This window comes from Hipposideros armiger, unplaced genomic scaffold, assembly GCF_001890085.2.
Source record: "Hipposideros armiger isolate ML-2016 unplaced genomic scaffold, ASM189008v1 scaffold_596, whole genome shotgun sequence".
NCBI classification, from domain to species: Eukaryota; Metazoa; Chordata; class Mammalia; order Chiroptera; family Hipposideridae; genus Hipposideros; species Hipposideros armiger.
The window spans coordinates 541,250-557,432 of NW_017731946.1; the positions used below are offsets into that span (position 1 = coordinate 541,250).

At 41.6% G+C, this 16,183-nt stretch overlaps 1 protein-coding gene across 2 annotated transcripts in view; it reads left to right on the top strand.

The window, feature by feature from the left end:
- The first annotated feature begins 3,941 nt into the window (after positions 1-3,941).
- Positions 3,942-16,183, top strand: part of TEC (tec protein tyrosine kinase) — a 148,526-nt gene continuing 136,284 nt past the window's right edge. For both annotated transcript variants that reach the window (XR_002121950.1, XM_019624606.1), the window contains exon 1: positions 3,942-4,040. The gene's annotated coding sequence lies outside the window, so the exon portion shown is untranslated. The remainder of the gene's footprint in view (positions 4,041-16,183) is intronic.

A 16,183-nucleotide genomic window follows, 5' to 3' on the forward strand; every position in this document is an offset into this window, starting at 1 on the left:
AAAACATAATTCATGATTCAAACATAATTTTCTCTGGCAGTTTTGCATGGTTTAGAGTGCAAACTTTGGAGTCACACTGTTTTATAGTCACATCCTGACTTTGACACTCAGTAGCTGTGTGACTTGGGCAAATTACTTAGACATCCTCTGCCTCAGTTTCCTCATCTGTAAAAGTAAATATGAACTGTACCTCACACAGTTGTGAGAATTAGATGGATTAATCTAATGCATTTGAAACAAAGCCTGTCACATAGGAACACCCTAATAACTGTTCATTATAATTCTTATTTTCAACTCAACAATTTTCTTCCCACATAATTTCATTGGATTGCAATCACAGGATATATAAAGCATTGTGTTCTAATTTTTTTCATTTAATGTTCACAAGTTTTTCTCCATATTTCTATTTTATTAACATAAACACTATTTTTAAGGACAGCCTGACATTCCCAACTATTGATATATTTTGTTTAAACATTTCCCTGTTATTGGACATTTAATTATTTTATTATTACTAGTGGTGAACTTATAAACATCTTTGTATATGATGTTTTTTCTTTCTTTTGAATGGTTTATTTGACAACTTTTCCCAGGAGTATAATTTTTGATTTTGTGTCCAAGGTTTAAAACTTTTTTCTTTCTTCAGTGTAGTTCCAAAGAAGCAACTACTTTCAACACATGATGGAAAGAAAGGCAGGCATATCATACTACTGAAATGAAGTCATCTTTATGTAGGAACAGACTTTCTATACAAAGCTGATAAGGTCTGTATTATTTGTATGTCTTCATCATTCATTCTTTCAACCAACATTATTCACTTAGAATGGGCCAGGCCCCTTTTGGGTAGGAAGAAAGTTACAAAAAGAAGCCAGAGATTTACAAAACAAAGAGTGCGAGATGCTCCAGATACAAAGGCCACTTTATAAACAAACCTCCCAAAGGGCTGGCCGAGTGGCTCAGTTGGTTAAGAGCTCACTCAAGAGTTTGAGCTCTGAGCAACAGCGGTTCGATTCCCGGCCTGAGCTGAGCAGCCACTGAGCTGCCAACAGGTGGCAGGATGGCTCAGCTTAAAAAAAAACACAAAACACCAAAAACAAACCTTCCAGGTTGATTGTGTGTTTCTTGTTAATCATAATATGGAATTTAAATGCAAGGTAAAAAGAGGCATTTTCTTCTCTCAAGGAATTGAAATTACATCAATCTGATATTGCTCACCTAAACATACAAATTTTATAGAAGCCATGGGACTATCTTGTAAGAAGGGAGCCCCTGTCTCTAATGCCTTTTTTTCTGTATCTCAATTTTATTAGAATAAAGAAGGCAGTAATAATATTGTTTGAATCTTCTTCTTGGAGGAAGAGGGAGAAATCTTTTTAAGCCACCCCCAGATTCTTTCTTTTGATGGGTGCCCAATGTAAAAGTTTGAGTTACATAGGCCTAAGCTTTGTACTCTTGTTTCCTATTAAAGCTACTGAACTTTCCACGTAAGAAATAATAAAGGTTGAACTTCTTTTTTAGCCTACCACATCCTGAGTTCAGTTTTACACCTTTTCATCGATGTAGTTGAAATTCTTTAATAGTCTCTTTCTTCCTTTTCAACAACATCTCGCTGAGAACAATTGTCAGTACTCTCCACTACATGCTTTGGGGATGACACACACCTGTGGAAATCACCTACTGAAACTGTTTGATTAATAACGGTAATGAATGCTTTCTTCAGGAAACAATATAATGTTTTTGCAAACTACCCCAGTTATCACTGATACCAAATTATGTTTATCTGGAGATTTACAGATCAATCCTCTTTGGTTTTCTTGAGAACTAAGGTGGACAAAATTTTCCTCTCTTTTAATTTTAAACTTTATGAAGGATTTGCTTCCCTTTCAGACTTCACAAACTTTGAGAGCCTCATTACCATTAAGTCAGAGCTACCAGAGTCACCTATAGGCAAAGTGAGTTAGAAATCAATTCTTCTAATCACTACATTAGTTAACCCCTTAAGACAGTTATTTTTAGAATCATTCAGTTTGAGAAAAGTTATATATATATATATATATATATATATATATGTATGTATGTATCCAAAAAATGTATACACATTTTAAGAAAGGAAAAAACTGTATGAAAATTGTAATACTATGAATGACGCTAGCATTCATTTGATTAACGCCATCTTTTGAGCGAACGTCATACTACACATTGCTACCATAATTCAACTTCGAAAAGTAATACATAGATTTCTTAAAATGTGTACCTTTTTTTGCCTCCCCGTATGTATGTATGTGTATGTGTATGTATATACATATATATGTATGTATATACATATATGCATTTTTATTGGGAGAAAATTGACTTTATTACCATAATTACATAACTATAACACACTCTCTACACACACACACACACACACACACACACACACACACACACTTTTTTTGCATACAATCTCAGAAGGCTCCTGATTTCTGCTCTTTCAAAGAACACCTGTCCTTGGGGAAATTATGTCAATCAGTCAAGTTGAGTATCTGACTGGGCTAGAAGGCAGGAGAGACTGGGGCTGGGAAGAGACAGTACATCACAAAAGAGAAATTTTACTAGATTCATTCTGAAGACAACTCACATTATATTTAGGGCCCTCAACGAATGAAAGAAGATTTGGAGTTAGAACACCTTGGTTGAAATCTGTGCCCTCTTCCCATGCCCCTGCTTTTTCTAATTAAGCAAGTCATTAAACTTCTTTGACCCTTAGATTTCTTTTTTCTGTAAAATGGAATTTTGTCAGATTTCTTCTCTGGGTTATTGTTGGATTAAAGGAGAGATTACAGAAAGGTATATTTTTAAGTCCCAAATGAGCATGAAGTATAACTATCAATGCACTTGGCGTTCCTTACATCTTCACATTGACTGCCAGTTGTGTCATTCAGCGCTTAGCTCCATTGTCACCTCCTCAGAGAGGCCTCCAGGACCACCAGATCTAAAGTAGCCTCCCTCTCCTTCACTCTCAATTCCATCACCCAGCTTTATTTTAGTCAAGACACTTCCCACATATGCATGCAGTGGTTTCATTTTTACTTGCTTATTGATTACTTGTCTTTCTCCCTACACTAGAATAGAACTCCTTGAGGGCAGAGCCTTATCTTGTATTCCCTAAGCCTGGAAGAGTTCATGGGACACGGTGGACACTCAGGGGAGTCAGGATAGCAGTGGTTTAGGGTAGAGACTCTGGAGGTTATTTAACTCCTCTATTCCTCACTTATAACACATGTACAAATAAGGGATTCTAATAACATATACTTTATGGAAAGGTAATACATGTAAAGTATCTAGAACAATGCTTGGCACATGGCAGTCTTATATAAGTATTGTTTTCTACTCTTCAATGACTTTGACTTAAGTGTTAACACATTAATAAGAGCACAGGTGACCCTCTAAGTGTATCAGATGTGTTCCACTGCTTCAGGTGTGACAGTGAAGACTTACTCTTTTGGTGAAATTCATTGCTTCACTCCACTGCACTGTCATCCGCCTGGACCCCACCGCTTAGCGGAAGACAAGGTGTGGTCCCTAAATCCGACAGAGTACCCAGTCACCCACAGGTGGCACTGTTCTGGGTGCTCTCAGGCCAGGGATGTCCGAGCTCTAGCGGGGCGGTTCTCCGGAGTAGGAAGCCCAGGCCTAGGGAGTCCCTGCGCGTCGTCCGGGAACACAAGGGACGCGTTTGCGACTTCCCCGGGACTCCAGCTGAGCTGTGGGAGCCGGGACGCGCCTCTGACCCATTCAGGGCTCCGGTCTCAAAACCATGGCAGGGCGGTGGGAACCAGTCGCCGCCCCGCTGTAGTGAGCGGGGGCGGAGCGACTGGGGGACTGGGCAGAGCGATCCGGTGATTGGGCGGGGCGATCGGGGACGGGGCGGGGCGATCGGGGACGGGGCGGGGCGAGATGGTCGCGGGCGGGGCTGGCAGGCTCGTAGCTCCGGATTCTTCGCTCCAGCCAGACTTCTCACTCACTTGGGCTCCGCGCAGCCGGCGCGCTCCTGCCAGGTAAGGGCGCCGTGGGTCGGCAGGGGCACCCCGGGGATTGCAGGACTTCGGGCGAGGAAGGGTCGGGACGGGGATGTGTGCGGTGAGAGGTGGCTTCCACATGCTCAGGGATTGACCAGAAACTGACCCTCATGGAACCAGGAAGGATTTCCCCCCGTCGCGCCGCGATGAGCGTGGCGCTTCACGCCAGTGAGGGACCTTGTCCTCTTCAGTCCGGGAGAAGGGACAGGTACGGCCGTTCGGGAGGCCGCCGCCTCTCCGCCTCCCGAGCTCCGCGCGGATCTCTCCCGAGGAGCACCCGCCCCTTTCTCCATGGGTCCCGGGGCCGAGGCCGCTTCGCTGCAAGTTCAGCGTTGGGTTCCCTTCCCAGCGGCGCGGCTGGGTAGATTCCTCCTCTCTGCTGGGGCGGCAGCTCAGGCCTGATTGAAAGTTGGCAGAATTGACGCAGACATTCCACAGTTGCACGTGTCCGAGTGCCTCACCCCACCAACTTCACATTTTTTTTCTTCCTTTTAGTCTGGGAAACTGTATTTGAATCTTGAAAACAGGGGTTGGTGAATTCATGTACCAGGAAAGCTAGGGCCTTGATCGACCTAGGAGTGTGCACTTTTCCTCCTAAATTCAGGCTTGGAAACAGTCTCATCCACTGCCATTTGTTGGCAACTGGCATATTTGATGAGATGTATTGATCTCAGCGTTAGCTTGGAACAACAGGATGGCTGGAGGCTAAGTGGGTTTGAAGGTTATCCAAAATAGTTACTTTTTCAGCATATACCCTGTGTTTTTCCAGTGAGTGCCTATTTTTCCTCTTAGGAAATTCTGAGAATTAACCCTCTTCCAGATGATTCTCCCCTAAAGAGCTGGGGCGGAAAAAAACAATCCCTACAAACAAGTGGGTTTCCAAAATAAGTTTAGGATTCAACAGGTTAATTTGTGACACTCGTAGCTCCTTAGTCAGCAGGAATCGCATGTAGCACAGAATGTTATGATTTGTATGGAGAAAAGAAGTGTGCAACTTTCTCATTATGTATTTGAAAGTGTTTTTTAGTTTAGTTACATTTTCAAGTGTCTAGGAAAGACCTCTACTTTCCCCATACTCCAGTTAATCTGATGGGTATATTACTACTCTTGCCAACTCTTGATGCTTGCTGCAGCGTGTTTATGTTAATGACCTGGATTCTTCTCACAAGGATGTGTACATTTTTGGTTTGTGGAACTGTGCAGGGCACGTGCTAAAATTTGCACAGCACATGCAAATCAGTACTGTGTCCTAGTTGGCAATACCTTTGTCCCAAGTAGGTCCTTGAACTAAAATTTTCACATTTCAAATAGGAAAGAATATAGAATATTAATGTATGCTCTAGCATTTTTGAGTTGATGTTTCCCTACTTATTCTATATCAAGATCGTCATGTTTTTTTCAGCAGCTAGTTACTACTAAAGAGCAGGGGCTCTGCTTTATCATATCATGGTAAAGATCAGAGAATGGTGACTTTTGCTTCCTGAAGTTGGCCCTTGACAGGGCGGTTGGAGGGGTTGTGGGCGGTGTCTGGCCAATTTTATGCTTGGAGAAGAATTGTTGGTCTCCCTGCCTTCCTCTGGGTATCCAGAGTATTAGGAGAATGGGCCTTGGGCCTCCGAGCATACAAGCTTCTCCAGGTTGACCTGGTTGGTGCCTCCCCTCCCTGGCCCAGCTCTTCCAGTTCCTTGGCTTCCACCCCACTCCATCCCTCCCTGGATTCCCATCCCTAGGGAGAATCACCTTATTGCTCAGGGCAGGGATACTTGGTCCACATAGTTGGTAGGCGTGTTATCCTCAGCCTGGTGCTGGGTTCACTGTGGATGCTCGGTAAATATCTGTTGATGGCAGTGTCACTTGTTTCAGATCCCTTACTATGCTCTCCTCTTATCCAGTCTACACAGGCAAAGTGAGTAACTGAAGTTGAACCCAGATCAATCGGTTTGGGGGCCGGCTGCCTTGGTTGGTTTAGGGTCATAAATTGGGCATTCAGTCCTGTGAGAAAGGAGTGAAATTGGTCCATGGTCACTGGCAATAGTAAAATTACCCTGAACCATGTAGATTATGCCACGAGAATAGCTTTGTTGGAAAGAACCCCACAGGAGAGGGGCTTAGTTGTTGCCTCATCTTCAAACTTGCCTCCACCAGGGCTTGTCTTTTATTTTCTGCCCTAGTTCAACCAGTCCTTCCATTGGTTGGATTATGACTATTAACTTTCCCACCACGTTTGACTGCTCAGAACTCAAGAGCTCAGATGACCACAGCTACTGTGGTCTAGGTGTGGAAAAATTTCGTTTTCTTTTGTTTAGAGGAAACAGGATGGAATTTTTCGAAACAAATTGTTATTAGGGAAACAAAGAAAAGGCAAATAAATGTAAAAATGTGTGGGCACAAAAGCCAGTTTTTTTGTTGTTGCTTTGTTCTGTTTTTTTTTTTTTTAGTTTTAAACTGTTATCCTAGTTACATTTCTCTTTCTCCAGCAACAACCACTTGTAACTCTTTGAACTGGTTATTTTGTTATTTATTGCCTGTAGTTGATACTTCTTGAGTTTTTAGTTTGAAGCATTATCTGTTGACTTCCCAGAACACAAGTCATGAAGATGACTGGAAGATGATGTGGAAGACAGTGACTTGGCTGTCTTTTTTCCCCTCTAACCCCCAACACAACCACAACTTTCTTATTTTCCCATCCTTGCAATCGTTAAACAGCAATTTTGGTTAAATCAATATTCATGGCTAAGCCAAGTACAACTTTTTGTTTTCCATGGAGTTAATAATTGCTTTGTTCATTTGCTTAGTTTTATATGTACTCATCATTAATTCAGCCCAAAACTCTTGGCCAGTTTTCTAAATCTCTCCTCAGATGCCTCAGGTATTCTGCCAATTTTATTTTCTGGAAGGTGCCATCATTGAGCCTTCTGACTGACTCTAGGCTGGACTGGTTGCCCTCTACACATGGGGCGCAGCTGTCACCCTGAGGACCTCCCTTTGTCATCATCCGGAGAATCCCCATAATTTCTTTTCTGTGTTGGATCTAGCTATAGCACATGTCTTCTTCTGTCTTGGGAGGATGAGGGTCATAAATTGGGCATTGAAGTCTGTGAGAAAGGAGTGCAATTGGTCCATGGTCACTGGCAATTCTTTGGTAGTTGACAGGCATGTTGATGCTCAGCCTGGCTCTGGGTTCCCTGTGGTAAGTATCTGAGCCTCCCTTGTTTTGGTAGAACACATCCTCAAGGAGATTTCTGACAAAGGTGCATGGGATGTGTATTTTTTTGAGACAACGAATGCCTGAAAATATCTGATAGTTTGGCTGAGTGTAGAATACTGGGATGGAAATTTTGAAGGCATTTTTCCATCGCCTTCTAGCTTGTAGTGGTGCCATTGAGAAATTCAGAACTGTTCTGATTCCTTAATTTTTGCTTGTGTACAGGTCACAAACCTGCTGAGCTCTTTCTGGAAGTTTACAGAATTTTCTCTTGGTCTCCATAATTATGGAATTTTATGATGCTATCTGTGCCTTGGTATGGGTCTGCCTTCATCCATTGTGCTGGGCTTTTTTTCTTAATAAATTTTATTGGGGAACAGTGTGTTTTTCCAGGACCCATCAGCTCCAAATCAAGTCGTTGTTTTTAATCTAGTTGTGGAGGGTGCTGCTCAGCTCCAAGTCCAGTTGCCGTTTTTTTTCCAATCTAGTTGCGGAGTGCAGGGGTTGCAGCCCACCATCCCATGTGGGAATCCAACTGGCAACCTTGTTGTTAAGAGCATGCTCTCTAACCAACTGAGCCACCTGGCCGCCCCTGTGCTGGGTGAATCTGGAAGCTGACATCCTTTAGTTTGGGAAATTATCTTGATTTATCACATTAGTAATTTCCTTTTCTCTATTTCCTGTGATGTCTCTTTCAGAAACTCTTATTATTCAGATATAAGACATTTTGGACTAAGCCTTTAATTTTCTTACCTTTTCTTTATTTCTTGGCTGTACTTTGGGGAGATTGCCTCAATTTTATCTACTCCATGAGTTATTCATGAGTGTGATCATATTTTTAATATTTTAAATTAAAAGCTCTTTTTATTCTCTGAATATTCATTTATATCTGTGCATGTGTGATGTATCTATTTCATTCTTGCTTTTGTTTTATAAGGTTTCATTGTCTTCTCTTGTCTCTCTGAGGAGTTTATTTTCTTTTGAAAGCGTTTTCCTTCCTGCACAGACTCAGTTTCCCTCAGTTGCTTTTGTCTGTTTATTTGTTTAGGCCTCTCTTTCATGTCAGAGGCCTGCCGTGTATTTATAATACACTTGGTTGTCTGCTCACATTTGAGTGGGGGATGAAAAAGCTGAAGATGGGCATGGGCTTGTAGATGGGGAACTTCACTGTAGGGTGATCTGACTGATCTGTTATTTGGGGGAAACTCTGATGTCAGTATGTCTTGGGCTGTTGAGAGTCCTCAGAAATGGCTCTTCCAATCTTTTTCCTGGACAGTGTGGGAGAGCCTGGCTGCTAGTGATTTGGGAACCAGTTGGAAAAGAAGGCTGGAAAGCTTCTTCATCTGCGTGTTCATATAACCCCCTCCATGGTATTTCAGTAAAACACCTGAGCTGTACCTCATGTACCCCAATCCAAAGGCCCTCTCTTTTTTACCCTCTCTGGGGAAGTGGGTGTGGAAGAAATGTCAGGTGTGTTTTGCTGGGGTAAGGAGGGGGCAATCACCTATCTGCTCAGAGTAGCTGAAGGGATCTGTGAAGTCCAACTGCTTTTTTTTTTTTTTTTGAATTGGGGAACTGGGGAAGGGGAACAGTGTTGGGGAATTGGGGAGTGGGACCAGCCAAGTTGTTGTCCTTTAATCTTCGTTGTGGAGGGCGCCAGTTGCCATCTGGCTGCCCATTGGCAGCTCGTGGCCTCTAAGCTCAAGGTGCTGTGTTCAGTCTTAGTTGCCGGTGGGTGTAGCCACCATCCCATGTGGGAGTTGAACCGGCAGCCTTGTTGTTAAGAGTGCACGCTGTATCCACTGAGCCATCTGGGTGGCATCTCAGCTCGTGGTGCCAAGTTCAGTCTTAGTTGCAGACGGGTGTAGCCCACCATCGAACAGGCAGGCTTGTTGTTAGGAGCAACTCACCAGCTGAGCCATCCTGCCACCTGTTGGCAGCTCAGTGGCAGCTCAGCTTGGGCACAGTATCACTGGCCCATGTGGGAATCGAACCGGTGGCCCTGTTGCTCAGAGCTCAAACTCTTAAGCCAACTCTTAACCAACTGACCCACTCCACCCACTCCCAACTGCTTTTTAACCACTCTTCTCCCTGTGGAGGGTCCAATTGCCCTTAATTATTTAGCATTTTGGAGATTCTGTGGTATAAGTCAGGTTGCTCTTTGACTCCTCCTCACCCCACCAAAATGTTTTACCTTTTCTCTCTTCTCATTCTTCCCATTTTGTAGGTTTATACATGAAATAATAATAAAACAATCCTTTATTATTTTATTAGGCTTTCAGGAGGGAGAGAAGTAGAAGGTTTCGATCAACCTGCCATTGGTGTCTGAAATATAGGTTTCATTGTTATTTATTTATTTATTTATTTATTTATTTATTTATTTATTACTCAGTATAAAAACACACTGAGTCCTGGGAACAGTGTGTTTTTCCAGGACTCATCAGCTCCAAGTCAAGTAGTTGTTTCTCAGCCTAGTTGTGGAGGGCGCATCTCAGTGGCCCATGTGGGGAGCAACCCGGCAATCTTGTTGTTATTGAGCACTGCGCTCTAATCAACTGAGCTAACCGACCACCCCTGGAATATAGATTTCTTATCCAACCTCTTCTGAGAGGCTAGCATGGTTCAGCCATGGCACTGCTGCCATATTCCCTGCCTTTACCAATAATAAACATTTTCTGACCTGTCCGACCAAGCCTAGTTTGGACCTCATTTTCCTTCTTATACCACTCTAAGCATCCACTACCAATTGATCACAGTTGTCATGGGAAAACCTCTCTCTATCCCTTGCTTAGGTATTATATAGCTTACTGGTCACAGAGCCCTTGTTCCTATTTCTCAAGTTCACTTTGTCTAGGAGGATTCATTCTGTCATTTTGGCCGCTTACCTTTCAGGGAAGCTCAGCTTCTTTAAATCTAATATTTTAATTGAAAGGTGGGCCTGGTGTCATTGGCAGCCATGTGGAAGTTATCATTGTTTCCTTTGGGAGGCCAACTTATCACACAATTGCCTTACCACCAGCAGCTTCCTCTCTCCTGGTTTCAAAGCTCATGCCCTTGGAATGTGCTCCCAAGTTCCTGTATCTGGCTGGGCGGAGCAGAGATGATAGACGTATCCTGCTCCTCATGGATCATCACAACTTTCCTAACCCTGTTTCACCAGTTCAGTCATTCCCCGGGCTCGCTTCATGCACTGTGACCTTTCAGCATTCTTATCTCAGTAGCTTGACAACATCAACAGTGCTTACACACAGAGGAATGACAAGAGTCAACTTCCACTGAAGTTGGAAGAACATTACGTATTCCCAAACCACCTTATCTGTGCAGAAAAAGCAAAGCTGTAGACTCCGATGATGGCGGCTATGCATTGGGAATACAGAAAACACTAATGTTGGCAGTTGTTCCGGTGCAGCAGGTGCAGCAGTGACTTGCTCTCTGGAGGATGATAGTGAAGGATAAGATGGTGAGAAATCACTCAGCTGGAACCCACAAGGCACCATTATGAACAAAAGCTGGGCCAGCGCGGCTACCTGCAGGGCCCCTTCTTTCCTCTGTGCTTCCTCAGGCATCCTTTCCTTTTCTAAATAAAACCTTTGAATCCTCTCTTTCCATGCAGTGTAGTTTTTCTCTAATGTGCTAAGTGCTACATATTCATTCTTTCTGTCTTCTCAGCTGGATTGTAAGCTCTCCTAGGGAAGAGCATAGTGCTTAATATTAATATATACTCGATCAATGTATCAAATTAATTTTCCAGATAATTGTGGACACTTAGCAGTTAAGGGGAAAAAAGATGTTTGGTCACAATTATCCAAGTTGTGCCAATAGCCTACATGCTTTAAATTGTTGCTTAGAGTTTTCACTTCACTTTGGCTGTATATACTGCAGCATAAAGCATTCAATTTAAGTTTTCCCAAGTATAATGTTTCTCATATTATTTAGAAATATTCTTCATTGAAAACGTTCTTGAAAGGACAACATATAATATTTTTCCACCCATATATTTCTTCTTAGCATAGTGTTGTGATTGTCTTGGTTTTTATGGCATAAGAAGAGGAGGGAAGGAAGTATGTGCTCATTAGGTGTCTAGTCTGGTGAGTTTTATGTTTCTAAAGGGGGAATACCTCTTTGGATTTCAGATATCTATCATCTATCTATCTATCTATCTATCTATCTATCTATCTATCATCTATCATTATCCATCCGTCCATCCTTACAATGTAGAACTCTCTGTCTTATATCCCACTCCCTTTATCTTTAAATTTTGTGAAGGTTTAGCCTGATTTAATAAGAAAAAATTTTAACTTCTTCTCTTTATCCTGAATAAAGTTCCAACAATGTCTTCCTGTTACTTCCTGTTTACTTAGAAACTCATGTCCCCAATATTATGTTTCAACCACAAGTTGTGGGATCTTCACATGACCACCGCAAAATGAAACTGTGGCTTTTTTTTCCCCCTATAAAGGAGTAATTTCAAGATTTATTTTTTTACAGATATAATTTAAGCACGCGGTAAAGTTAGTTTTTACTATTGGGGTTTTGTTTCATAGAAACAAAGAAAGCACTTGGCTTTCTTTTTTATTCTTCTGCTTTGAATGATAAAAATGCTTGATCCTTTAACCATGCAGAGAAACAGAAATACAATTTTAACTGAGTTATGAATGCTGTTAGATATGTAAATATAGGTATGAATGCTTTTTAAATTTTTTTTTAAGGATTTTCAACTGGACAAATTGTCACTATTTAAACCAGTTCTAGAAACATTGCATTAAAGAATTCTTGTTCATAGGTCCTAGAGTCATAGCTAAAAGAAGTTTTTTTTGGGCTCAGAGCTGGTGACACATCCTACTGCCTCCTTCAGACCAAGGATAGATTTCTAGATACCACTGAGATTCTACAATTCTCAGTGTGATCTTTGGACTCTCCTTGTCATCATTTAAAAAAGAAATATATAAAACTACACACACACAAATACACACACACACACACACACACACACACACACACACACGGTGCCAAAAAATGTGTACACATTTTAAGAAAGGAAAAAAACTAGTAAAATTGTAATACTCAATATATACCGATAACAAACAATGAATACAAGTCACGTTTGACTTCTGCAATTACAAGAGGTGCTCAAAGTGGTTACCATCAGTGTGCAGACACTTCTGATTACGGCAAACTACTTCTTGAGCAACGCTGACCAAAGTATCCACTGGTATAAATTTTTTTGGCACCCTTGGGGTGTGTGTGTATATTTAAGAAATGTAAACAATATGGAAGCTTACAAAGAAGAAATTAAAAATGACCTCAGAGCCATTCCAGAGGGAATCTTGGTGAACCCCTGCCAGTCATCTCTTTCATCATTTGACTTTTCAAAAATTTTTAGCAACTTTGTAGAAAATAACTGACATAAGAATCATTGTGTGTAACTGTTTATGTAGCTCCACATTCTATCCACATTCTGTAATATTTATATGTATATGCCATTACTTTATGAGGTTATAATTAGTGTAGGCATAATGTTCTTTGGGTAACATTTCATATAGGCATTTTCTTGTAGGAATAATTATCATTTTTAATAGCTAGGTGATAGTCTGTTATGTTAATATACAATGATATTTTGGTACTCCCTAAGTTATGGACATTTGGGGTTGTTCCCCCCACCTTTTTTTAGTAAGTAGTGCTGCTATACTTTTTTCCTCTTTTTGGGGATTATTTCCTTGGGGTATATTTTTCAAAATACCACTCTGGTATTAGGGATTTCTAGCTTCTGTTGATTATTGTCAGAAGGATACCAAATAATTTGAAGATGCTCGCTAGTTATATAAAATTATATAAAGTTTCCATTATCTTCTTTTTTTTACCTTTGAGGTCAACAGTATCTCCTTTGTGTGAAGATACCAGGTTTAGCTGGAGCTATGGAGGCCATGTTATGTACCCAGTTGTAGGTCAGATAATAAAGCCAGAGTAACCTGACAGGCCCATTTGCAGAGGCTCTGTTCTTGTTGGTAATGTCTATAGCCTCATTTCACTTAGTTGGATATCTGGTATGAAAAGTGTCCAGGGATCAGTAACAAAAGGTGGATAGGTTATATTATCTGTGAAACTGCATTTGACCGCAGTACCTGGTCAAGGGTTCATGAACCTTCCTGTAAATGGGGGCGAGGGCATGTTATGGTTCCGTAGGGAACTCCAACACTCCCACCCATTTCCCCATTCCTGGACTGCATGAGGAAGTGGGCAGGGCAGGGCAACTAGCAACATTAGGGAATTTTGCGTTAATGAAGTTTCTTGATAACTAGAGCAGAGTGAATTCCTATTCATATTTTACCCCTGACATCTTTCTGTTTAATGTTTGGAGCCTGGTCTGGATTTCTAAGTCAGTTATTAACTGGTATTATGTTCCCATGCCTCAGGTTTTCCAGCTATTAAACAAAACATAATGACATGTAATTAGCAGTCCACTTCAGAAAGATTCATGGCCTAATGCTTATAAAGGACTTTGAGCTTTTCTCAGAGTGTTTTATACACATTCATGAATAATGAGATGGCTTGCTCTGTTTGGCAGAGGGCATCTACATTATGCCCATTTTATAGATGAGAAAAGTGAGCCTCGTCGAGGATAATGGCTTGCTGAGAATCAGAGGGTAAATTTAATGTAGCGTCTGTGGAATTTTTCCTGGACTTTGAGGAACAAGTGGAATTGAAAATAAATTCTACATGAGTGTGTTAGGTGTCGGGAAAGTGGATTTAACAGTTTTTAAGCAAATATAACCTTTTGAGGGGAAGGCTACTTCTTTGTAAGGGGGAATCATGTTTGACAAATTCACCTGAGTGGTTTTTTTTTTAAAGTTTTTTTTTAAAATTGGGGAACAGTGTGTTTTTTTTAAAGATTTTTTTTTTATTGGGGAATTGGGGGGATGGGAACAGTGCTGGGGAATTAGGAGAAGGAGAACAGACAAGTTGCTGTCCTTTTGTTCTTCAATCTAGTTGTGGAGGACATTGCTTCACTGGCCCAAGTTGGCACCATCATTGCGCTCTTCCTGGGCGAGGCAGATCAGTTGCTGGCTTCTGGACGGCCGCTCACTGCAGCTGCTGGCCGCTCACGCTGGCTGCTGGCTACACACGGTAGCCCATGGCAACCCACTGCAGCCCATGGCAACCCACTGCCACAGGGGCTGCAGCCCACGCCGTCGCCGGCGACCCACGGCAGCCCAGCTCCAGGTTGAGCTGTTGTTCAGCATCTTAGCTGTGGAGGGCAGTGTAACTGGCCCTCGTATGTGGGATCCGAACCGGGGCCCTCTGGCATCCCAAGTGAGTTCTTAATCATTGCGCTACTCGGCCGGCCCGGAACAGTGTGTTTTTTCCAGGACCCATCAGCTCCAAGTCAAGTAGTAGTCTTCAGTCTAGTTGCGGGGGGCGCAGCCCATGATCTAATGCAGAAATCAAACTGGTGACATTATTGTTCAGAGTACGGGCTCTAACCAGCTGAGCCACCGGGCTGCCCTTTCAATCGAGTTTTTAAGGAGCACTAAATAATTGTGGAAGCTAGGGATAAACCATGATTTTCAAAAGACTCCACACAAAGGCTGTTGAATAAGTTGAGTTAGTGGAAGGTTGGGAGAAATGTTTTTACAAGTCAGGTATAGGGAGATGGGAAAAAGACAGAGCAAAGGTTGAGCATAAATGGACATTTCTCAGGATATAAATGTGAGTATACTAGTCTAATTATTATTTCAAAAATAAACAATGTAAAAGAGGTAGTACACAGCGTAAACTCCCAAGTTTATAGTCAACTTGAACCCACTGGCACACTACAAAGATACACTGCTAGTCTTGTCTATGCAAAATGACAGGGAAGTGGTAAAGAAGGCAGTTAGGTAAAAAAGAGTCCATCCGTATATGCAGGTGGACATTCCAGTTTTTTACTCAAGAAAAAGATTCAGATATTATTGTAAAGTCTTAATTAAAGGTGTTCACTAAGTGTATGACGTGGAACAAAAAAAGCTACCTAAATCTTAGCTGTTGTTACAAATAATTCAGAAATTCCATTTTCATGATGCTTCAGCCTCTAAGATAGTTTCATCACTGTACTGAGAAGACATGATGGACTTAAAGAAAAGCAAATATATTTATCAGCCAACTCTTCGGTCTACAAAGGTAAATGTGAGGAGACATGTGGACAGGGTGCACCCTCTTCTACCATGGCCGACTGAGCTCTGTGATACAGGGCGAACATTCATTTACACCATCTTTATTCCCAAATATTGCCCCACTGATCCCAAATAGTTAACGTTTATTGAACACATAAGATGTGCCAGGCACCACACTAAGTTCTTCACATGTATTATATCATTTAATCCTCCCCACAACCCTATGAAGTGAGCAAGATTATTTTCAACGCTTTACAGATGAAGGAAGAGCCTGAAGCACAGGGAAGTTCAAGGAGATTTGGTTAAATGGTGGAGCCAGAGTTCAGAACAATACAGTCGGATTCCAGAGTGTACTCTTACAGTGCTCCTGAGCTATACACACTGAGCTACGCCCCTCACCTTCCCCTCTCTTATATTCCCTTCTGGTAAACAGAATTGGACAACCAAGCAGAAAACATAAAAATCTGCCTCAAACAAAACACAAGTGACCTGTTCTTCTGGGTATCACTCCAAGCCCTTTAACCCTCTAGATCTAAGATGTCTTCAAAGCAGCCCTGTTGAATAGAAATATTCTGTGAGCCAGGTAGATAATTTAAAAGTTTCTAGTAGCCACATTAAAAAAGGCAAAACAGAACAGGTGAAATTAATTTTAGTTGTATGTTTATGTTTTGTGTAACCCAATATATAAAAAATATTATAATTTTACCATGTAATCATATAAAAATGATTAATGAGATATTAGAAACAGCTCAGGATGTTAGCAATAC